Raw genomic sequence first — 24,904 nt, 5'->3', positions numbered from 1 at the left:
TTTGTTCTTATTGGCCATTTGTACATCTTCTCTGGAGAAATGTCTTTTCAAGTCCTTTGCCCATTATTGAATCAGGTTGTTTGTTCTTTTGTTGTTGAATTTTATAAGTTCTCAGTATGTTCTACATATTAATCTCTTATCAGATATATGATTTGCAAAGTTTTCTCCCATTTTGTGGATTGCCTTTTTACTCGATGAATAGTGTCTTTTCATGCACAAAATATTTTAATTTAAAAAAATTTTTATTTTAAAAATATTTTAAAGTTCAATATGTATACTTTTTCTTTTGTTACCTGTGCCTTTGGTGTCATATCTAAGAAATCATTGACAAATCTAATGTCGTGAAGCTTTTGCCCAATGTTTTCTTTTAAGAGTTTTATATTTTAGGCCTTTGATCCATTTTGAGTTAATTTTGTATCAGGTAAGGGTTCAATTTCATTCTTTTGCATGTGCATATACAGTGACCACAGTACCATCTGTTGAAAGGACTATCCTTTCCCCATTAAATGGTCTTGGTACCCCTGTCAAATATCATTTGACCACACATTTATGTAAGGGTTTATTTCTTGGCTCTCTATTCTATTTCATTGATCCATATATCTGTCTTTACGTGAGTACCACACTATTTTGATTACTGTAGTTTTGTAGTAAGTTTTGAAATCAGGAAGTGTGAATCCTACAACTTTGTTCTCCCTTTTCAAGATCGTTGTGGCTATTCAAGGTCCCTTAAGATTCTATCTGAATATTAGGTTGAGTATTTCTATTTTTTCAAAAAATATCATTGGGATTTTCATAGAGATTGCACTGAACCTGTAGATCTCTTTGGGTAGTATTGACATCTCAACAATAATAAGTCTTTTATTCCTTGAACATGGAATGTTTTTCCATTTATTTGTATTTTCTTTTAATTTCTTTCAGCAGTGTTTTCTAGTTTTCATTGTAGAACTCTTTCAACATCTTGGTTAATTTCTAAGTATTTTATGCTTTTTGATGTATTCTGGAGAATTGCTGGGTCATATAGCAGGAATGTCTTTAGCTTTAGTAGAAATTGCCAAACAGGTTTCTATAGTTTTTTTTTTTAATTTTAACATTTTTATTGGAGTATAATTGCTTTACAATGTTGTGTTAGTTTCTGCTGTATAACAAAGTGAATCAGTTATACGTATACATATATCCCCAGAGCCCCTCCCTTTTGCGTCTCCCTCCCATCCTCCCTATCACTCCCCTCTAGGTGGTCACAGAGCACTAAGCTGATGTCCCTGTGCTATGTAGCTGCTTCCCACTAGCTACCTGCTTTACATTGGTAGTGTATTTATGTCAATGCCCCTCTCTCACTTCATCCCAGTTTACCCTGCCCACTCCCAGTGTCCTCAAGTCCATTCTTTACATCTGCATCTTTATTCCCATCCTGCCCCTAGGTTTGTCAGCACCTTTTTTTTTTTTTACATTCCATATATATTTGTTAGCATATGGTATTTGTTTTTCTCTTTCTGCCTTACTTCACTCTGTATGACACACTCTAGATCTATCCACCTCACTACAAATAACTCAATTTTGTTTCTTTTTATGGCTGAGTAATATTCCATTGTATATGCCAAACAGTTTTCTAAAGTTGTTGTACCAGTTTACAGTCCCACATATATAAGAGTTTAATTTGCTTCACATCTTTCCCAATGCTTGGTATTGTCATTAATTTTGACTGTTTTGTTTAGTGTGTCAGTTTATATTTACCCTTCACCAAAGACTTTTTTAGAAAGCTTTAAAACTACCTGGTGAAACAGTCTTTTTTTTTAAATTGTATTTATTTTCGTCTGTGTTGGGTCTTCATTGCTGCATGGGGGCTTTCTCTAGTTGTGGTGAGTAGGAGCTACTCTTCGTTGAGGTGTGCAGGCTTTTCACTGCGGTGGCTTCTCTCTCTTTTTTTTTTTTTTTTGAACTTATTTATTTTATATAGCACGTTCTTATTTGTTATCTATTTTATACATATTAGTGTATATATGTCAATCCCAATCTCCTAATTCATCCCACCACCACCACCACACCCCCTGCCACTTTCCCCCATTGGTGTCTATGCGTTTGTTCTCTACATCTGTGTCTCTATTTCTGCCTTGCAAACCGTTTATCTGTACGAGTTTTCTGGATTCCATATATATGCATTAATATACAGTATTTGTTTTTCTCTTTCTGACTTACTTCACTCTGTATGACAGTCTCTAGGTCCATCCATGTCTCTACAAATGACCCAATTTTGTTCATTTTTATGGCTGAGTAATATTCCATTGTATATGTATATACCACATCTTTATCTGTTCATCTGTTGATGGGCATTTAGATTGCTTCCATGACCTGGATATTGTAAATAGTGCTGCAATGAACATTGTGATGCATGTATCTTTTTTGAATTATGGTTTTCTCTGGGTATATGCCCAGTAGTGGGATTGCTGGATCATATGATAATTCTATTTTTAGTTTCTTAAGGAACCTCCATACTGTTCTCCATAGTGGCTGTATCAATTTACATTCCCACCAGCAGTGCAAGAGGGTTCCCTTTTCTCCACACCCTCTCCAGCATTTGTTGTTTGTAGATTTTCTGATGATGCCCATTCTAATCAGTGTGAGGTGATACCTCATTTTACTTTTCATTTGCATTTCTCTAATAGTTAGTGATGTTGACTGTCTTTTCATGTGCCTCTTGGCCATCTGTATGTCTTCTTTGGAGAAATGTCTATTTAGGTCTTCTGCCCATTTTTTGATTGGGTTGTTTTTTGGTTTTTGGTTTCTTTTTGCGTTACATGGGCCTCTCACTGCTGTGGCCTCTCCCGTTGCGGAGCACAGGCTCCGGACGCGCAGGCTCAGTGGTCATAGCTCATGGGCCCAGCCGCTCCGCGGCATGTGGCATCTTCCCAGACCGGGGCATGAACCCATGTCCCCTGCATCGGCAGGCGGACTCTCAACCACTGTGCCACCAGGGAAGCCCCAATTGGGTTTTTTTTTTTTTTTTTAATATTGAGCTGCATGAGCTGTTTATATATTTTAGAGATTAATCCTTTGTTGATTTGTTTGCAAATATTTTCTACCATTCTGAGGGTTGTTTTTTCATCTTATTTGTAGTTTCCTTTGCTGTGCAAAAGCTTTTAAGTTTCATTAGGTCCCATTTGTTCATTTTTGTTTTTATTTCCATTACTCTAGGAGGTGAGTTAAAAAAAGATCTTGCTGTGATTTATGTCAAGGAGCGTTCTTCCTATGTTTTCCTCTAAGAGTTTTATAGTATTTGGTCGTACATTTAGGTCTTTAATCCATTTTGAGTTTATTTTTGTGTATGGTGTTAGGGAATGCTCTAATTTCATTCTTTTACATGTATCTGTCCAGTTTTCCCAGCACCACTTATTGAAGAGACTGTCTTTTCTCCATTGTATATCCTTGCCTCCATTGTCATAGATTAGTTGACCATAGGTGTGTGGGTTTATCTCTGGGCTTTCTGTCCTGTTCCATTGATCTGTATTTCTGTTTTTTGTGCCAGTACCATATTGTCTCGATTACTGTAGCTTTGTAGTATAGTGTGAAGTCAGGGAGTCTGATTCCTTCCAGCTCCATTTTTTTCCCTCAAGATTGCTTTGGCTATTTGGGGTCTTTTGTGTCTCCATACAAATATTAAGATTTTTTTGTTCTAGTTCTATAAAAAATGCCATTGGTAATTTGATAGGGATTGCAGTGAATCTGTAGATTGCTTCGGGTAGTACTGTCATTTTCACAATATTGATTCTTCAAATCCATGAACATGATATATCTCTCCATCTGTTTGTGTCATCTTTGATTTCCTTCACCATTGTCTTATAGTTTTCTCAGTGAAGGTCTTTTGTCTCTTTAGGTAGTTGTATTCCTAGGTATTTTTTTCTTTTTGTTGCAATGGTGAATGGGATTGTTTCCTTAATTTCTCTTTCTGATCTTTTGTTGTTAGTGTATAGGAATGTAAGAGATTTCTATGCATTAATTTTGTATCCTGCAACTTTAGCAAATTCATTGATTAGCTCTAGTAATTTTCTGGTGGCATCTTTAGGATATCTATGTATAGTCTCATGTCATCTGCAAACAGTGACCGCTTTACTTCTTTTCCAATTTGTATTCCTTTTATTTGTTTTTCTTCTGTGATTCCCATTGCTTGGACTTCCAAAGCTGTGTGAATAATAGTGGCAAGGGTGGACATACTTGTCTTGTTCCTGACCTTAGAGGAAATGCTTTTAGTTTTTCACCATTGAGAATGATGTTTGCTGTGGGTTTGTTGTATATGGCCTTTATTATGTTGAGGTAGGTTCCCTCTGTGCCCTCTTTCTGGAGAGTTTTTCTCATAAGTGGGTGTTGAATTTTGTCAAAAGCTTTTTCTGCATCTATGGAGATGATCATATGGTTTTTATTCCTTAATTTGTTAATAAGGTGTATCACATTTATTGATTTGCATGTATTGAAGAATCTTCATATCCCTGGGATATATCCCACTTGATCATGGTGTATGATCCTTTTAATGTGTTGTTGGATTCTGCTTGCTAGTATTTTGTTGAGGATTTTTGCATCTATATTCATCAGTGATATTAGTCTGTATTTTCTTTTTTTGTAGTATCTTTGTCTGGTTTTGATATCAGGGTGATGGTAGCCTCATAGAATGAGTTTGGAAGTGTTCCTACCTTTGCAATTTTGGAAAAGTTTGAGAATGATAGGTGTTAGCTCTTCTTTAAATGTTTGATAGAATTCACCTGGGAAGCCATCTGAACCAGGACTTTTGTTTGTTGGAGGATTTTTAATCACAGTTTCAATTTCATTACTTGTGATTGGTCTGTTCATATTTTCTATTTCTTGCTGGTTCAGTCTTAGAAGGTTATACCTTTCTAAGAATTTGTCCATTTCTTCCAGGTTGTCCAATTTATTGGCATAGAGGTGCTTGTAGTAGTCTTTTATGATGCTTTGTATTTCTGCAGTAGCCATTTTAACTTCTTTTTCATTTCTAATTTTATTGAGTCCTTTCCCTCTTTTTCTTGATGAGTCTGGCTCAAGTTTTACCAATTTGGTTTATCTTCTCAAAGAAGCAGCTTTTACTTTTACTGATCTTTGCTATTGTTTTCTTTGTTTCTATTTTATTTATTTCTGCTCTGCTCTTTCTTTCTACTAACTTTGGGTTTTTTTTTTCTTTAAATTTTCAAAGTATAATTGAGAAATAAAAATTTTAAATATTCCCTTTGAAGTAACATACAGTGTTTAGAAATAAATCTAATGACAGATACTTTAGATGTGTACACTGAAAACTACCATTTGAGAGATTAAAACTCTAAATTATGGGAAATACATAGCAAGTTCATGGATTGGAGGAAGCAATACTGTTAAGGTATCTGTTCTCCAGAAATTGGTGTAAAGATTCAATGAAAATCCAATAAAACTGCAATGTTTTTTTTTTCCTTTGTTTTGATAAAAAATTATAAGGGACTTCCCTGGCAGTCCAGTGGTTAAGACTCTGCACTTCCAATGCAGGGGGTACGGGTTCGATCCCTGGTCAGGGAACTAAGATCCCACATGCTGTGAAGTATGGCCAAAAAAAAAAAAAAAGATACTATATATAAAATAGATAAAAATGAGAACCTACAGGGAACTCTACTCAGTGCTCTGTGGTGACTTAAACAGGAAGCAAGTCCAAAAAAGAGGGGATATATGTATATGTATATATATAGCTGATTCACTTTGCTGTACAGTAGAAACTAACACAACACTGTAGAGCAACTATACTCCAATACAAATTAATAAAAAATTGTAAGCACATTTTGAAATCTAAGTTGCAAGGAAAATAACCTAAAGTGACAAAAATAAGTTGAAAGAAAAGAACAAATTTGAATGTTTTATTTTTACTTCAACACTTACTATTAAGCAGTGTAATCAAGAGGGTGTGGTATTAGTGAAAGCACAGATAAATAGATCAAAATACAAAATGAGGGTCCAGAAATATTCCCACAAGTATGATCAAATGACTGTTGACCAAAGTATCAACAATCAATCGGTGAGGGGACAGAAAGTCTTTTCAGAAAAAGTTGCTGGACTAATTGGATGGGGGGAGAGGAAGAAGAATCCCAACCCTTGACTCACATCATACAAAAGCATTGACTTGAGTTAAATAATAAATCAAAAATGTTAAAGTTAAAACAGTGATGCTTCCAGAAGAAAGCCTAGGAGAATATCTTCACAACTTTGGGCATAGATAAAGATTTCTTAGAGAGCACACAGAAAGAAAGCACTAACCATAAAAGAAAGGAAAAAAGAGGTAATTTTGATGTCATAAAAATTAAAAATTTGTGTTCAGTCTGAGCAATAAAATAAATAACAATAGTATTGTATTATAACCCAAAGAGTTAAATATATATACATGAGTTCATACTAATATAAATAAATTACCAGATTAATAAAAAATGGAGGAGAAATGACAACTTCTCCTATGCAGGGTTTACAATTCATAAATGAAGAGGAATGAAGAAAACAGAATATCCCCATTAGAACATCACAGTAATGACTGCCACAATCAAGTCCCACCAATGGATGCTAAAACTAGTGGGCAAAATTTTTTTTTTATTAGTTTCTGCTTTATAACAAAGTGAATCAGTCATACATATACATCTGTTCCCACATCCCTTCCCTCATGCATCTCCCTCCCTCCCACCCTCCCCATCCCACCCCTCCAGGTGGTCACAAAGCACCAAGCTGATCTCCCTGTGCTCTGCGGCTGCTTCCCACTAGCTAGCTATTTTACGTTTGGTAGTGTATATATGTCCATGCCTCTCCCCCTAACTTTGGGTTTTGTTTGTTCTTCTTTCTCTAGTTCCTTTATGTGTAAGGTTAGATTGTTTATTTGAGATTTTTTTCTTCCTTCTTGAAGTAGGACTGTATTGCTATAAACTGCCCTCTTAGAACTGCTTTTGCTACATGCCATAGGTTTTGGATTGGTGATTTTTCATTGTCATTTTTCTCTAGGTATTTTTTGATTTCTTCAGTGATCTCTTGGCTATTTACTAACGTATTGTTTAGCCTCCATGTGTTTGTGTTTTTTACGGTTTTTTCCCTGTAATTTATTTCTAGTCTCATAGCGTTGTGGTCAGAAAAGATGCTTGATATGATTTCAGTTTGCTTAAATTTACCAACGCTTGATTTGTGACCCAAGATGTGATCTATCCTGGAGAGTGTTTTGTGTGCACTTGAGAAGAAAGTGTAATCTGCTGTTTTCAGATGGAATGTCCTAGAAATATCAATTAAATCTATCTGGTCTATTGTGTGATTTAAAGGTTGTGTTTCCTGATTAATTTTCTGTCTGGATGATCTGTCCATTGGTGTAAGTGAGGTGTGAGGTCCCCCACATTATTGTGTTACCATTGATTTCCTATTTTATATCTGTTAGCATTTGCCTTATGTATTGAGGTGCTGCTATTTTGGGTGCATATATATTTATAATTGTTATATCTTCTTCTTGGATTGATCCCTTGATCATTATGTAGTGTCCTTCCTTGTGTCTTTTTAACGTTCTTTATTTTACAGTGTATTTTATCTGATATGAATATTGCTACTCCAGCTTTGTTTTGATTTCCATTTGCATGGAATATCTTTTCCTATCCCCTTACTTTCAGTCTGTATGTTTCCCTAGGTCTGAAGTGAGTCTCTTGTCGACAGCATATATATGTGTCTTGTTTTTGTATCCGTTCAGCAAGCCTGTGTCTTTTGGTTAGAACAGTTAATCCATTCACATTTAAGGTAATTATTTATTTTTTTTTAATTAATTAATTTATTTATTTATTTTTAAATTTTTTGCCTTACAACAAATTTAATCAGTTATACATATACATATGTTTCCATATCCCCTCCCTTTTGCGTCTCCCTCCCACCCTCCCTATCCCACCCCTCCAGGCAGTCACAAAGCACCAAGCTGATCTCCCTGTGCTATGCGGCTGCTTCCCACTTAAGGTAATTATTGATATGTATGTTCCTATTACAATTTCCTTAATAGTTTTGGGTTTGTTTTTGTAGGTCCTTTTCTTCTCTTGTGTTTCCCGTTTAGAGAAGTTCCCTTAGCATTTGTTGTAGAGCTGGTTTTGTGGTGCTCAATTCTCTTAGCTTTTGCTTGTCTGTAAAGCCTTTGATTTCTCTCTTGAATCTGAATGAAATCCTTGCAGGTAGAGTAATCTTGGTTGCATGTTCTTCCCTTTCATTACTTTAAATATATCATGCCACTCCCTTCTGGCTTGTAGAGTTTCTGCTGAAAAATCAGCTGTTAACCTTATGGGAGTTCCCTTGTATGTTATTTGTCACTTTTTGCTTGTTGATTTTAATAATGTTTCTTTGTCTTTAATTTTTTTCAATTTGAGTACTATGTGTCTTGGCGTGTTTCTCCTTGGGTTTTTCCTGCCTGGGACTGTCCGTGCTTCCTGGACTTGGGTGGCTATGTCCTTTCCCATGTTAGGGAAGTTTTCAACTATAATCTTTTCAAATATTTTCTCAGGTCCTTTCTTTCTCTCTTCTCCTTTTGGGACCCGTATAATGTGAATGTTGGTGTGTTTAATGTTGTCCCAGAGGTCTTTTAGGCTGTCTTCATTTCTTTTCATTCTTTTTTCTTTATTCTATTCTGAGGCAGTGAATTCCACCATTCTGTCTTCCAGGTCACTTATCCGTTCTTCTGCCTCAGTTATTCTGCTATTGATTCCTTCTAGTGTATTTTTCATTTCAGTTATTGTATTGTTCGTCTGTTTGTCTGTTCTTTAATTCTTCTAGGTGTTTGTTCTTTAATTCTTCTTGGTCTTTGTTAAACATTTCTTGCATCTCTCAATCTTTGCCTCCATTCTTTTTCCAAGGTCCTGGATAATCTTCACTATCATTATTCTGAAATCTTTTTGGGGAATGTTGCCTATCTCCACTTCATTTAATTGCTTTTCTGGGGTTTTATCTTGTTCCTTCATCTGGTACATAGCCCTCTGCCTTTTCATTTTGTCTATATTTCTGTGAATGTGGTGGCTTCTCTTTTTGTGGAGCACAGGCTCTATGTGTGCGGACTTCAGTAGTTGCAGCACGCGGGCTCAGTAGTTGTGGCACATGGGCTTAGTTGCTCCATGGCATGTGGGATCTTCCTGGACCAGGGATCAAACCTGTTTTGCCTGCATTGGCAGGCGGATTCTTTTTTTTTTTTTTTTTTTTTGCGGTACATGGGCCTCTCACTGTTGTGGCCTCTCCCATTGCGGAGCACAGGCTCCAGACATGCAGGCTCAGCGGCCATGGCTCACGGGCCTAGCCACTCCACGGCATGTGGGATCTTCCCGGACCAGGGCATGAACCCGTGTCCCCTGCATCGGCAGGCGGACTCTCAACCACTGCACCACCAGGGAAGCCCGGCAGGTGGATTCTTAACCACTGCATCACCAGGGAAGTCCTGAGGATCTTTTTATTTATTTGTTTTTTTAATTTCTACTTTTATTGTGTGATCAGAATATTTTTATATTATTTCTACTTTATGGAACATATTGAAGCTTTCTTTGAGACAATATATTTGGTCAATTTTTGTGAATGTTTCGTATGTACTTATTAAGGAAATTACTTGTAACAGCAGTTTAAAGATAAAAATATTGAGATATCTTGTTTGGTATATATTTCCATGTCCTTTTATATTTTTTGTACACTGGTATTGAGTTTGGTATGTTGATGTTTTGTATTTGTTTTTTTCTTTTTTGCATCTTTACTTCTCTTTGATTCTATTTTATCATGGTACTCACTGTGTCATTTGGTACATAGATATTCCTAACTATTATATATTTATTTTGAATTGGTCTTTAGATCATAAAATGTTTTTTTTAGTATGTGATGCTTTTTGGTCTCACCTCCACCATGTCTCATATCAGAATTGCAATACCTACTTTCTCATTTTTTCCATTTGCCTTGAATAAATTTGTTTATTTGTTGTATTTTTCCTTTTTGAATTAGTCTATTTTAGATGAGTTTCTCTAATACATTGTAGAATTGTTTTCCCTTGTAAGTTGATTCAAAATTGTGGGGTTTTTTTTAAATTGGAAAGGTTAATCAATGTACATTTATTGTTATGATTGTGTGGTCACTATTCTAACAAAATATTATATTATTATATATGTATTTATCATTTGTATTACATTTCCCCTCTTTCATTTTGTAGTATGTTCCTCCCTTTTTGTAATTTCCTTGGTATTTTGGAAGGTTTGTATTTTTGTTCTAGTGGTTATCTTTATACTACTAGTTATAATGCCGTTGTTATTTTTGTCCCTCTTTTGTTTACTTAGGATTTTATTGTTTGGTTCGTCAGTTTAAATAACATCATTTGATTCCTACCTTCCTACTGCCTTCCTTTGTGGGCTGCTGCTCAGTAGTCTGATGCTGATTTGATTTTGCTTCCTTTGTAAGTGATCCCAGAAGTCTTTTTTTCTTATCTTTAAAATCTAGTATGTATTACAATACGTCTCAGAATTTTTTGTATCAGTTTTCCCAGATCCTTCTTAGGCCTTTTTAATATTCATGTCTTCTCTTATTTTGGTTATTGTTTTTTCTTTTGTATTATAGTTTTAAATATTAGCTCTACAATTTGATGTGTGTTGGATCCTCTTTCTCTCTCTTGTATGTTAACACTTTCCCCTGATCCTTGTCATACTCTTGCTTCATTTTGTTTCGTTCCCTGGCTATCTTCATGCTTTTGTTCAGTGCCTCTTATTATATTTTCATTCAATCCTATTCTCTCTTGAATATTTTATAATTTATTCTTCATTTCTAAAATAATATTTTTCTTGTGCTCAATTTTTTTCATGAGACCAGTTACCTCTCATTTTGCATCTTCCTGATATGAAGATTTTTGCCCATTTCTGGTCTATTTCTGTTTTGAATTATTGAATGTTTGAGGTTTTTGAAAAAAATCTGTAAATACTTTAATAATGTATAGTTCAATTTGAGATATTATTGTAGTTTTCTCTATGGTTTCTGTTTTTCTTTCTTTTTTCTTTTTGGAGAGGGGTGTTCATCAGCTGAAGAGTTTTTGTTCTGATTTTCTGTATTCTTTTATAATAATTTTTTACAGTTGTTGCCTGCTGTTTTGTAATCAGTTTTGAAAGTTTTATTTTTCATGACCAGCAATAATAGTTTATATAGAAAGTGTTGAGGGGGTTTACAAGGTTTCTTAGTTCAAAAGCATCCTATTCTATTGCTATAAATAAGTGCAGTATCTCGAATCTATGGTGCATTTGTTTGGGAGGGTGAAACAGTTTTCCTTTCTTTAATTTTGTGCTTCCTTTCATTTCTGAAGGATCATTTTTTTTTTTTTACTCTGTTGTTTTCTCCTTTCTCTTCACCACCAAACATCCAAGGAATATCACTTTTAAGTCACTCACTGTCCTCTCCCCTAGAAGTGGTGCTTCCCCAAGACTGTCACTTCTATTTCTTGCAATTGCAAGCCTCTTCCTTTAGATTCCGTAGTAATCAGTGCTCTGATCTAACAAGTCTTAGACCTATTTTTAGGATTTCCCTACTTCCTGCTGCTTATTTTATCTGTACTGGGTCAACCCTAAGCCCCTGTTTCTCTCTCCTCTTATCTACATAGTCTGTATCTCTTTCTCCAGCATGGGCTTTAGAAATAGTTGCTGGCTTTTAGTGTTCATTTCTCTACTACACACGTTTGAAGTTTATGGTAGTTTTTGTCTCTTAGTTATGCTGTAGATGTAGATTATGCTTTTTCACTCTGTTTTTATTTTTAAAGTTTTGTTGAGATTATGTGGAGGTATTTGGATTTAGGTGGTTGCCCTTATTTTATGGGAGACTGGAGTATCTTCTATTTTCTTGAACATATTAACCTAAGATACTTTAAAGTCCAGGTCTAATAACTCCAATCTGTATTTTCTGTAGGTCTGTTCTTTTCCTTTTCTGTTCTTTTCTTTAAATCGTTTTGTGGTTTTGTCTTCCAGTATGCTTAGTAATTGTCAGAGGAATGCCAGACATTGGATGTGATATTCTGAGGATCTGGATGATACTTACTTTTCCCAGAGAGGGTTTAATTTTGCTTCTGGCAGGTAGGTAGAGTAGAGACAATTAAATTTAATCTAATCTGGGATTGAGTTGATATATAGCTGGGTTTCATTCTGATATGTTTCTGGTTTACTGCTAGCAGTGCCCAGACTTCAAAAAATTTTCCCCCTATATGTTATTACTGCTAACAGCTCCGCTTAGCTTCTCGGCCTCCTGTCTGAGGATTGGCAAATGACTTAATAAAGCCCATGCTGAAAATTGAGCTTACCTCTCTAAATTTCTCTTTTGTACTTCTTGGCTGCCTTTGATAGCTCTCTAATGCCTTCACATTGTTGTTTTCCATATTTTACCTACGTTCTCTAGTTAGTTTTTATTGGGAGGGTTAGTCTTTTATGAGATAATCTGCAAAAGCCTCTTCACTGAGTTTTAAAATTTCAAGTACTGTGTATTTAATTTGTATAACTATCTTGTGAACATTTTATGTCGTGTTTTTAAGCTTCTTTTCTGTGAATATATTTTTACACTTTAAAAATTATTTTAAACATATTAAACATGGTTATTATATAATCTATGTTTGATAATTCCAAGAAATGAAATCCTTGTAGGTTTATTTTTAACTGGTTCTCTTTCACAGTGCCTTGTTTACTTGTATATTTAATAATTTGTGCCACCAGATAACATTTGTGTTTGTTGCATTCTGACTTGCATACCACTTTGTTTATTTCTTTTTTTGGACCCATTCGCGTGATGTGAATTTGACACGTACATTTACTTGAGTGCTAGGTTGTGGTTACAACTTGTTGCTTTATGTTGTCCCCTGTTTTGCTCATTTCTAAGACAGCTTTCCTTACAGTCCCTTAAGCACAGACTCCTGGATAACCTTTACTTTGAGGGGGTAACTCTTTGAGTTCCCAGCTTCTTGGGAGGACAGCCTCTTGTTAGACTCTTAGGTGGTACTTGTTTGTGTTTTCTATCCATTCCAAACCAGATCTGTACATTTTAACTCTGGTCAAAATGGGGAAAAGCAGATTCAGCACTCCACCGACCTTCACTGAGTGTCCACTTTCATTAGATTTTGTATTTGTAATTTCTTACTATTTTTATCAACTGGGATGATTTAAAGATGTTTTTGTATATTACTTTGCATTTTTAGTTGTTTTCAGTGATGGAGTTGGTGCAAATATTTCTGTTATTCTAGGAATTTACTTGTTCTCTACATTGCCTGAAACAACTTTCTGTTTGATGATAAAATTTGTAAAGCCATTCCTAGGAACTTTCTTATTCTCTTACCATTTTCTTTCCACTAAGCATGCACATACCTACACACTCACCTACCCACTCACACCTTTAAAAGGAGACAGATTCTTCTACTTTTTAAACTTTACTTTTAGGAAAACGTTTATGAAATTCATCTAGTATTGTCTGTAAAGTTGAGTTTTATTTTTTGGTGCAGGAATGTAATTATTATGGGTAACATTTTTAGGCTCTGTGAAGCCCTTGAATAGTTTACAGAAGGAGGTGATTTAGGCTACAATGAATAAATCTGGGATATTTCTGTTATTCTAGGAATTTACTTGTACTCAAGTTATATTACCTTTAATAGTGAAAAATAAGTAAAGGTTTAACATGAAAAGCAGGAATAGTCTCCCTTTCTGTTTATGTCCCACCCCTTAGCTCTCCATTTCCTGAATGGTTAGAAATATGGTAAATTAATGGAAGTTTTTTGAGAGTTTGTATAATTACGTGATTAAGTTTTATAAGTAGTTTCAGAATTTATTTTGTCTTTCTTAAAGCATGAATACCCCAAAGACAAGGACTTGTTTTAAAATGATTTAAATAGTTTCCTTTTACGAAAGATTTTATGTTAGTTGATGAAGAGAGGTACTTTATGGTAGAGTATTACATAACTTTAATGTTCCTTGAGTATTTGGCTTTATAAATGAATATGAAAAGCGATTATCTCATAACATTTTTTAAATTCACTTTCTTCTTCCCCAGAAAGTAGCAAAGCAAATGAAACCATCATTCTTTTCTAATCTTCATGAATAATTTCTCACTGGCCCTGAGTGAGAGGCTGTTTTCAGGGCCATCCCATGGTATCTACAGAGATACAGTTTAGATCTTGCAGTTTAGCCTCTGTAAAAATGCTGCTAAATTACCGAAGTGAAGAGAGCTTACACTTAATCTTTGGATAATTTCAGTGTGGACTTTAGAATGAAGCCACTAGGGGGAAAACGGTTCCTTGTTAGAAGCATAAAACCTACTGACTGTATCTTGGCCAGTGTTCCCTTTTTTTCCAGTAAGCTGTCTGCTATACAGAGGTGTATAACCCTAATGGCTTGTTGTATGCCATTAAAAGGTATTGTACACTCATAAAAGAATGACATTTTGATCAATGCTGTTAAAAGAATTACTGTCTTGACACAGAAAAGCTTTCCTGCTGCAAGTTTAAAAATATGCCTTTAAAAGCTTTTTATTGAATACCTTTGCTTCCCTCAGAAATGTGCCATTTTGGCATGAGGTTACCCTGAAGTATTACACATCACAACTTAAATACAAAACCTCCTACTTACCTTTAAAAATAGCAGAGGTTAGGTATTTTCCTACCAAATGGAGCTTAAAGACATGGTAGCATCTTAAACTGCTGTGTCTGATCTAAAAATAGAATTTTTGTAAAGAGAAAGCTGAAAATTAAATTATTTCTTTTTATTTTGTGAGGTATTGATTTTTTTTCATGATATTTTGTTTAAGCTTTGTGGTTTTAATTTCCCTTGGATTTAGGAGTCATGCCTTTCCACCCACTTCAGGAATAGATCTTTTCTAATCACCTGGGAATTGGTTCTCTTAAATGGTGATATGTTGGATGTATTTTTCTACTGTTTCTTTTCTTTTTATTACATTTTTGATTAGGATCTTATGAAAACCATGTCATAATAGACACATGGTTTCTTCTATGCACAGTTGGTCTTCTACAGATTTTCTAATGTACTAATTCTATAATTTTAGCTTTATTTCACTCTTTGTAATACTTCTGCTATTACCTAATTTTTGACTTTATACCATATTTTCTGACTTGTGAACTGAGCGTTTTAAAATCCAGTACCCTGAAAACCCCAGTTTTTTTAAATAAATCACTATAGAATGATTATTTACTTGATATATTTTAAGTTTTGTACTTTTTAAATTTGACATTTAACCCCAATCTAATGAACTTTACATATGTGAGCATGTTTTAAGATAGATGGCATTGATTTTTGTAAAGCATGTTGCCTTTGTTGTCTGTTTTACTTGTAAAAGCAGGTGTTTTGTTGTTGGTGGTGGTGGTGGTGTGGTTGTTTTTATTATTCACTACCCACTAAGTTCCAGGTGATTTATATATAGTATCGATAAAACTATAACTTGTTGCAATTATTATTATGTGCGATGTTCTGTGCTAAAGTACTTTCCATGGCTCAAAGAAGTTATATAACTTGGTCAAACAACAAGTAAGTTGTGGAGTTAAGATTCAAAGGTTGATAGTGTGACTCTCAATTATTGTGCTGTTCAAACGCTTTTTATATGTTATTTATTTGTTCCAGGTGGTATTATCCCCATTTTACGAATGAGGAGCCTGAAGCTCAGACAGGGTAAGTCCTTTGCCCATTGACACAGAGGGAAGGAGTGACAGAGCTGGCTCTGTTAGACTTCAAAGTATATTTTATACTACCTAATAGTAGTTATTTTTCCTTCATCCTTCTCATCACACCTCACCTTAATTATCTTTGTGTGTTTTAAGATGGTTTTTATTAGAAATTTTGGAAAAGGAACTTGTCTCATGGTTTTCACTTATGATTTGGAGAGAAGCATCTCGAAGAGATAGTTGGAGCAGGTATCAGGAGACTTGAATTCTTGTATTATTTCTGATTATGGACATATAACATCAGACATATCACCTTTTGGGGGTCTTAAACATGAGAGCATTGGAGTGGATGATTTTAAAGGTTTTCCCAAACTCTAAAATCTAACTTGACTCTGTTTTGATTTAATGTTTATACTTGTTCTCTTTAGCACAGATAGAACTTGACCACCTGTATTTTAGCCCATTAAATATTATATTTGATTAAAGTTAGGGGCAAGGAGCTCTGATTTTTATTCTCTACTTGCACTATTATATCCAATGTGGAAATTTAATAATGGAAAGAAATTACATGTAAAGAAGTAATTAATCTTATTATAAGGACACTCTTTTAAGCTATTCAAGATTCTCCTAGTTTTTCACTCAGAAAGAATAATTCTGGAAATCTTAATGTTATAAAAGGAAATAAATTGTTTTTAATAGAAAATGTTTCCATCAAAGAAGACAGGAATGGGTGACTGACACCTTCAAGGCACTTGCAAGTTCTTACCTGTACAATATACTAACAGCAATTATAGTTATAAGTAAGTTTTATTGAGAATTAATTTTATGCTAAGCATTTTATATACATTGCATCATTTAATACTCATGAAAACCCTAAGATGTAGGTACAATTAGTATTCCCATTTTACACAGTAGGAAATAGAGAATTGACAGGTGAAACAATTTCTCTTAAAGCTACAGTGTTGATAAGTGGTGAAGCTGAGATTTGAACCTATAGAATGCCAGAGATTTTCCTCATATTTACAAAATGGGGCATAATTGTAAGAGGTTAACCAATGATAATGCTTGTCAACATATGAATGAAACATGAAAGTTTTTAGGAAACAGTGGGTCTGATGACTTGTGATGAATGGCAGTTTCTAAGTTCTCAGATTTGATCACTGCTAGTTACATATTTTATTGATATAGTCATAAAACATGTAATAACTTTTGGATAATTTTATAACACCCCTATTTTATGAAGAGTTAGTAAATTCATTATAAGTTATAGGAAAACATTCTTTGGGGTTTGGGATGTGGATGGTGAGTGTGTGGGGGTGTATGCACACAAGCACACGCATGTGCATGGATTGGGAGCTGTACATCAAGGTAGCTAATCATCCCAGTTTGCCTAGGCTTGGGTTTCTAGATCATGGAACTTTCAGTGCTAAAACTAGGAACCTTGCAAGAACAGGTAACAGGCAAGTATATATCTACATATACATGTATGTATATGTGTGAGTGTGTCTCTAAAGTAATGGTAGTAGTTGAGCTACAAGGAATTCAGATCTTATAGAGCATAAAATAGCTCTGAATTCAGTGCCTAGACTGTTACTTGTCTGTTTTATTAGCAGAAAGCTAAGTCTCCTGTGTTTTCCCCATTTCAGATAACCTTTTCTTGTCATGAAGAAATTAATTTCTTTGTTGGAATCATTGCAAGTAAACTTGATAGCAGGAGTCCTGTTATTGAGGCAGCTTACACAGTGATTTGCTAAGTACAACCTCTTCATAAAAGGTGAAGCAGAAATCGATTTATCGATCACTACCAGCATTTCAGTAACCCGTTGAACTACCTGATTTTTTTGCCTTCTCATAAAGCCTACTATTTTTATTTCTTTTTATACCTTGCATTTAGTTGTTTCCTTTGGAAACATTTTTTACACGTATTTTCACATCATGTAAACAATTTTTTGTGTGTATTTGCTTTTTTCTAGAGTTTGAACTGTCTAAAAAAACTCTTATTAGATTAAACCACATGAAATTGCCAAGATTTAGCTGTTTTTGACCTATAGCAATGTCATCGTCATATGGTTCAACTAATAGTTAATTCAACTTTTGGTTATTTGAAAGTATTAGGCTACTAACCTAAATCTAAGCAAAGTATTCCATTGAAACCCTATTTAATGTTATGGAGGAACTGAGATGAACTTTGGGCTTATTACTCTATGCTGCCCATTTGCTAAAATTACATTTTAAAATGTATAACTCGTGGAAAAACTGAGCATTGCACAGCCATTAATGTTAGACAGGCATTTAAAATTTTATTTTAACCAAAGGTTAAGACCAAATTTAACCATTTTCTTTTTCAGAATTTTGACCCATTATATTAATTTTAAGCTATAGTGGGTAATGTAAAAGGTTTTTTTGGAAGAAAAATGCTCCTTTCATGGAATATGATTTAAAATTGTTGCTGTATTACCTTCTTGGATTATTTAGGCTTCTAGAAAAAACACAGGGTACAACTATTAATTTTTTTGAAGAAATGGAGCCAGTTACTACTTGTCTCAGCCTCATATGCTATCGTAATTTTGAGATTCTTGTGGTATGTATAAAATTGTACATGAGAATTTTTGATGTTAAAAGCATACTTTTTTTTTTTTTAATCTCTTGCCTCTTTCATCCCACATTTGTCTAACACTTGGCTCATAAAAAGGGAAGGGATCCCTTTATGGTTCCTAGTTGTGGATACAGTAGACTAAGCTGACATGAGCAGTGATTCTACCTTATAAAAATAATAAACTAATATAGAATTTTAAGGAATTAACTACAACTTTAAGACATTTGCATCTCTTACACTCTTACAATGACCTGGGAGATAGATATATCTTTTAACAGTATTTTGCAAAATTGGAACTCATATCTGGGTCTCATTCTTTTTCCCATCATGATATTTCTTAAATACTTTTGATGGTGTCTTAATATATCTCTTGATCTGCCTCTGTCATTGATATCAAATATTTCGAGTGCCCTCTCTTACTGAAGTATTGTACTCAATCTTATGTATTTTTCACAAACTATTTTTTGACTATTAAAAAGTAATATGCATGAATCGTGGTTTGGTAGGTCTTTTCAGGAATAAAGCATCATGATTATCAAGACTATTTAAAAAATACTTTCCTAAGTCTTTAGAATAGAAATCATTCACATTGTTATAAACTATATTATGAGATAATAGACCCAAATATAATGAAACATGTTCTGTTGCTGTAATATATATCTAGCTTGAGTCTATCCTTGAACAGTTTAGCTTGAAAAGCTAAAAAACAAGTAAGTGTAAAGCAGGGATGATCTTGATCAAATGGGAATTTGGTACTATAGCTTTTCTCAGAGACTAAATTCATGGGACAGTTGATTAGAGGACATGATGTTTCTTGATCACGAAGTTTCTTTGGTCACAAAGATTCACATATTGTAAGTGTACAGCTCAGTGAATTTTTATAACCTGATAGTACCCATGAAGCTAGCACCTTGATCAAGAAATAGAACATAACTTGCACCCTGGAATCCCTCTTAGTGCTAGCTTCTAAACTAACATCAGGCTTTATTTACCCAGCTATATTTTAGTTGAGCTATAAAACTGTCTGAAGAGCAAGACTACTTAATATTTGCACAATTATCCAGATAGTTACATTTTCATCTTTGGCATACTAGCTATGGCAATATTCAGTTTAAATCTACAGAAGTTTAAATGTCTACAGTTTCTTTAGTTGTCTTTGTGATTGCTAAATAAGGATTTAGACAGTTTCTGAGGATCCTGATTTTTCTGATTAACTACATAGCTTGGACAGTGACTGACATTCAGAGCTGATTTGATTGACCCCTTAAGGTTCTCTGTTTTGAGCTGCTGAGATTACAAAACTCAATCACATGCAGAGAATTTGCCATTCAGACTGACAGTTCTGTCAGGTCAGGTGGTATGATTATTATGCATGCTGCAAGTGCATTGCTATTGCTATGTGGGTTTTTTGTTTTGTTTTTTCCCTTAAAATCTAGGTGGAAGCTCTGGTCTCTGAAGGTGAAAAGCTAGAACATCAGCTTATCTCCATTTGGCTTTAGTTTCGCTATTGAGTTTCCATCTTTGTGTACTGAGCTATTCCAGTCACAGCCCCAAACTCAGCTTTTTTCACTAATGTTTGTCAAAGGAAGATCTGTCCTCTTTGGAGAGACTGAAATGAGTAATAGTCTTTTGACACTATTGGCAAGTGGTTTTCACAGTCCACAGCAGATCTAATGAGCTACAGCTGCCTGGTTGGAAAATTCAGCTTTCGATCATGTGAAAGGATCCTTGGAATATGGACTTGAGTTTCTGTGTGCATTAAAACAACAACAACACTATCTTGACAAACTTATAAATGTGTTATAAATTGCTTTGTAAGCTATTTTGTAACAACATTCAGAGGTATCCAGTTTCAACTGCAGAAACCTGGGAAAATGAATTAACTATTTGACAAAGGTTGTTTTGCATCAGGAACTGAATTTTTGGTATATTAGTTCTACAAGGTCAGTTGTTCATATTTAAGAGAAAGGATAGTGTGGATTGTAAATATTGATCTTCTCGGAGCATCAGGTTCCTTCATATACAACTAGGTATACCATGATATGGGAATAAATTGTATTTCATGGAATCATATGACAGTGTGATAGGCTTGTGGTTTAGTGGATAACACAGTATATATAGGCAGTTACACTCAAGGATTAGGGTTGCAACTTCAGGTATTTCTGTTATTCTGAGAACAGAGAGTGATCTCATAATGCTGATGTAGAAAAGTAACTAAAGCATTCCGTCTAAGCTCATAGGAGGGAAGTATTTCATCTCATGGTTCATGGAACCCCTGTTTATGGGCTTGGAGATTGGTATTTTATTAACTTAAATAAACTACAACTTTAATGTGTCAGTTTCAGGAAGCTGTTTTCTTTGAAATGGCTCTATCACTTGTTCAAAGTGGACATTTAGTTGATTATTTTCATATTAACTACAAGGAAGCTTCATGCAAAACCCTGTCTGACCTTCCACTTTGTAAGCATAGCTACCTAGTGACCTCTGACATGCAGTTTTTCTTCTGCTGTGGTATTTGGATAAAGGGGATGTCATTGCTCTTGAGAAAGAGGATGCAGGTGAAAAGAAGTGCAGAGAGCTCATTCAATAACATTGTACAGATCAGTGGGAGTCACTATTAGGCACGGTAATAGTTACAACTATAAAACAGAGCAAAAATTCTTTGAATTTAATATGAGAATCTTGACACAAGGAGGCATGAATCTTACACAGTCTGTTGTGTGGCACGTGGAATGATTTAAGACATAGAGAATCAGCACACAATACAGAATAAGGGTGACAAAACATGATCATCTAAAACAGGATCAGGATGGGAACACTTCCCTTTAGTAAAGAGCAGTGGGAGTTAACATCAGAATCACATTCTATATTATTTATAATTTTTGGAATAAGTGTTGTATATATTGTATGTGTATATTAATTGATTATTAACCAAAAAAAAAGGAAAAAGGTGGAAAGTTGTGACTTTTCCAAAAGAATCTATAAAAAGCTAGAGTGGAGAAAAGAACAAGGAGGAAAGTAGTAGATATTAAGATGTTAAGGAAGGATCTTCATTAAGATCAGAAATTGCATAACACCCCCCCTGCCCCATTTCATCATAGTATTTAATCAAATCCTCCTCTCATTGCCTTCTCTTTGTGACCCAAGTTTTTCTTTTAAAAACTTTATTGAGATATAATTCAATACCACACAATTCACTCGTTTAAAATGTACAGTGCAATGACTCTTTTTGTTATTCACAGAGTTGTGCAACTATCACCACAACCAATTTTAGAACATTTTTTATTTTCCCAAAATGAGACCCTGTATTCATTAGCAGTCACTCCCTATTCTCCCCCAATATTCCAGCCCTAGGCAACCATGAATCTATGTGATCCAAGTTTTAAAAGTTGTTGATTTGAAATTCCCTGGTGTCTTCCAAGGACATTCTACTTCAAACCATTTGATTGATTACACAGGTACAATCAGAAAACCATGACTGTTCTCTTTGTTGATATGTCTTGTAAATCAAAGAAGGTGACATATAACTGCAGTCTTAAATACATAGCTTCTTAAACATGATTTTCAAATGGTTGTTTTTATCATAGATATAGACCTATTAAATACACCCCTGACTCTGATCCTTAACTTAAAGATTCGGAATATTGATTTTGTCCAAGTCCTAGAGTTTTGGGACAAGATGTTCTGACTCATTCTGACAGCATTCCCAAGATACTAATATATAACTCAGAAAACTAATTAGTCAATATAATGTAAAATACATTTGCCAAGGGCACGGGGCACTGTATTCCCCCAAACAGCACATTCTCTTCCTATAAGTAAACTATAGGGCAAGCTAAAGTGTCCTCAGTAAGTTGCCTTGCACATATGGAACCAGAAGAAGGAGGCTAGTTAGATGGTTCAAACATGGAATGGCACCACTCTCTTAGTCAGAATGTGGTAGGCAGAATAATGCCCCCACCAACCCCCATAGATACCTGTGTCCTAATCCCTACAACCTGTTACCTTACACAGCAAAGAGGACTTTGCAGATGTGATAAAGTCCTTGAGATGGGGAGATTATGGTGGATTATCTAGGCGTGTCCAATCTAATCACAGGTTTCCTTATAATGGGAGAACCTTTCTGTGGTGAAAGGGTGATGGGATTATGGAAGAACAAGAGATAGGGCAGTACGGGAAGAGCTCAACCCACCACTGGTGGCTTTGAAGATGGTGGCGAGAGGCCACGTGCCAAGGAGTGCTGGTGGCCTCTAGCAGCTGGAAAAGGCGAGGAAGTAGATTCTCTCCTAGAGTTATCAGAAGGGAATACAGCCCTGCTGACACCTTGATCTTAGACCAGTGAGACTCATGTCAGACTTCTGACCTTATATAAAACTGTACAACAATAAATCTGTATTGTTTTAAGCTACTAAATTTGTGGTAATTGGCTACAGCAGCAATGAAAACCTAAAACACAGACCTCTAGATTTCTTATAATATGGATCTAGTCAGTAAGCCTTGGGCAAGCACACCTTCTCCTAGAACATTGCAGGTGGGCCTTGCCCATGTTTGCCTCAGTGGCTCTTCTTTCTTTGTATCTCAGATGCCTTCCTCAAAGCCCTTTCTTGAATGACTGATTTATTAAAATGCATTTAATAAGAACACAAACTTAAGAGTTAGGTGGGCCTGGGTTGAATTCTGGCTCTGCCATTTTACTAACTGGATAACCTTGGACAGATGACAATATTCTAAGCCTTGTTTTTTATGAACAAAGTGGGAATAATAATACCTACCCTTTGGGAACGTTTGGAGGATAAAATGACATAATATATGTAAAATGGCACAATGCTTGATAAATAGTGAGCCCCTAATACATGATAGCTGATATTATCATCTCTTAAATGCTAGAAGGAATTTGCCAATAGCATGCATTTTAACACTTGCTCAGATACAAATATATTAAGAACTATTGGTACAGCTATTATGTTTAAGTGACTAGTCCACAGAATTCTGTTCATAGACCTCTGCCTCCTGGTACTGAGCCTTTTAACTGAAAAAGGCTTACTTTTGGAAACTTTAATGAGTAAGTTAAAACCACCTTTGGTTTATAGTACAATATGTAATATCTTTTAATATTTCTTTTCTTCTTAGAGCTAACGTGAAATAGAATGCATTAAGGAAAACCTAGAATTCTGTTTCTACAATTAAAAAAAAATCCCTAATGACTGGAATTGTTTTTCCAGTTTTTAAAATCCCTAGTGCCCAGCAGATGGCTGACACATAATAGGCAGCAATAAATGTTTATCGAACTGAACTAAACTGAGTTCTACGCACTTATTCTTTCACAACCTGTTTTGAGTTCATCTCGTTGCTAGTCTAATTTAGGCCTGTTTTTTGGGCCTTGCCTATTAACAGCAGTTTTGAATGGCTCTTTTTGCTCCTTGTCTTTTCCCTCTTGATCTTCCACAGTACCACCAAACTAGGCAATGACTGTTGTACAGTATACCCTCTTCTATTTAATCTTCTTTATCTTTGTCCCATTACATACTGCCTAATAGCCATATTTTAAACTCAATGTTTCCCAACTTTTTATGGCACGGTACACTTAGAAAATGATGATATTTGTGTGGTACACTGGGGTAGGAAGCAAGCCATCTTATGACTGGAGGTTTTGGATCCTAAGGGCTGAGTCACCCTCTCAGTACAGCCGTCACCTAATTTGGGCACACCAGTATGCCTTGGTATACTTACTGGGAAGCTCTGCTTAATCTAGCATTTCAGACTGGCTGCATTGGAATTCATTCTATCTTTTACATAGATAGTTAATGAGTACTGTTTGTGTCCACGCTAAGCTCCAGGGGAAAGGAACTGAGAGCACTGTATCAGGTATTCTTCTACATGAGCCCTCAGTTCCAGGCAGACACATCTGTGTACTGGCCTCCAAATGGGCCTTCAGTATTCCTCTCATGCCTTTACTCATGTCTTTTACTGTTTTTGAATAACCTGCATTTCCTTTGTCATCTCTGAATCTTCCTCCTCTCTTCTCTGTGATGCTGTCCCTAATACAGTTAAAATATGGCAGTTTTGTTTTTTGTTTTCTTTTCCATTTGATTACATCATTAACTCATTCAAGTTTGGTGCCCTCTATAAAGCCTGGATTCTTTCTTTCTATTAATTCTTATTCACTTACTTTCTGTGTTATATTTGTCAGTGTTTTCCCTTTATACATGTGCCAATTGTTTTTATCATGATATTTACCCCGCTCCCTCTCCCTACAACTTTATATCATATAAATTCTGAGAAATATTTAATACTATTACAATAAATATAAAATAATATTCATCATGTATATGTAGTTATCAGGTAACAGCAAATGTTTTTCAAGCCCATACTTGGACCAGGCATTATTCTAATAGCTTTATGTATATTGAATGTATTTAATCTTCACAGCAGCCCTATAAATATAAAATATTTTCATATCTCCATTTTACAAATGAGGAAATTGAGACACAGGTAAATCAACTTGCCAAAAGTTGTACACTGTTAAGTGTCAATGCCATGGTTGAAATGTTGTCAGTTACAGCGGGCAGTGTTGACACTGAGCCCTTACTAATAAACATTCTGTAATACTATGCTGCCAAAAAACCAAGTTATTTATATCTGAGCAG

At 35.0% G+C, this 24,904-nt stretch overlaps 1 long non-coding RNA gene across 1 annotated transcript in view; it reads left to right on the top strand.

Moving 5' to 3' along the window:
• LOC309794313 overlaps window positions 1–24,904 on the top strand; it is a 199,110-nt gene that overhangs the window by 21,122 nt on the left and 153,084 nt on the right. The window contains exon 2 of the long non-coding RNA XR_014292027.1: window positions 15,621–15,668. This is a non-coding gene — a long non-coding RNA (uncharacterized lncRNA). The remainder of the gene's footprint in view (window positions 1–15,620; window positions 15,669–24,904) is intronic.

The sequence above is a fragment of the Mesoplodon mirus genome (genome assembly GCF_964341445.2).
Source record: "Mesoplodon mirus genome assembly, chromosome: 19".
NCBI classification, from domain to species: Eukaryota; Metazoa; Chordata; class Mammalia; order Artiodactyla; family Ziphiidae; genus Mesoplodon; species Mesoplodon mirus.
This window is presented reverse-complemented; position numbering and strand designations above follow the sequence as displayed.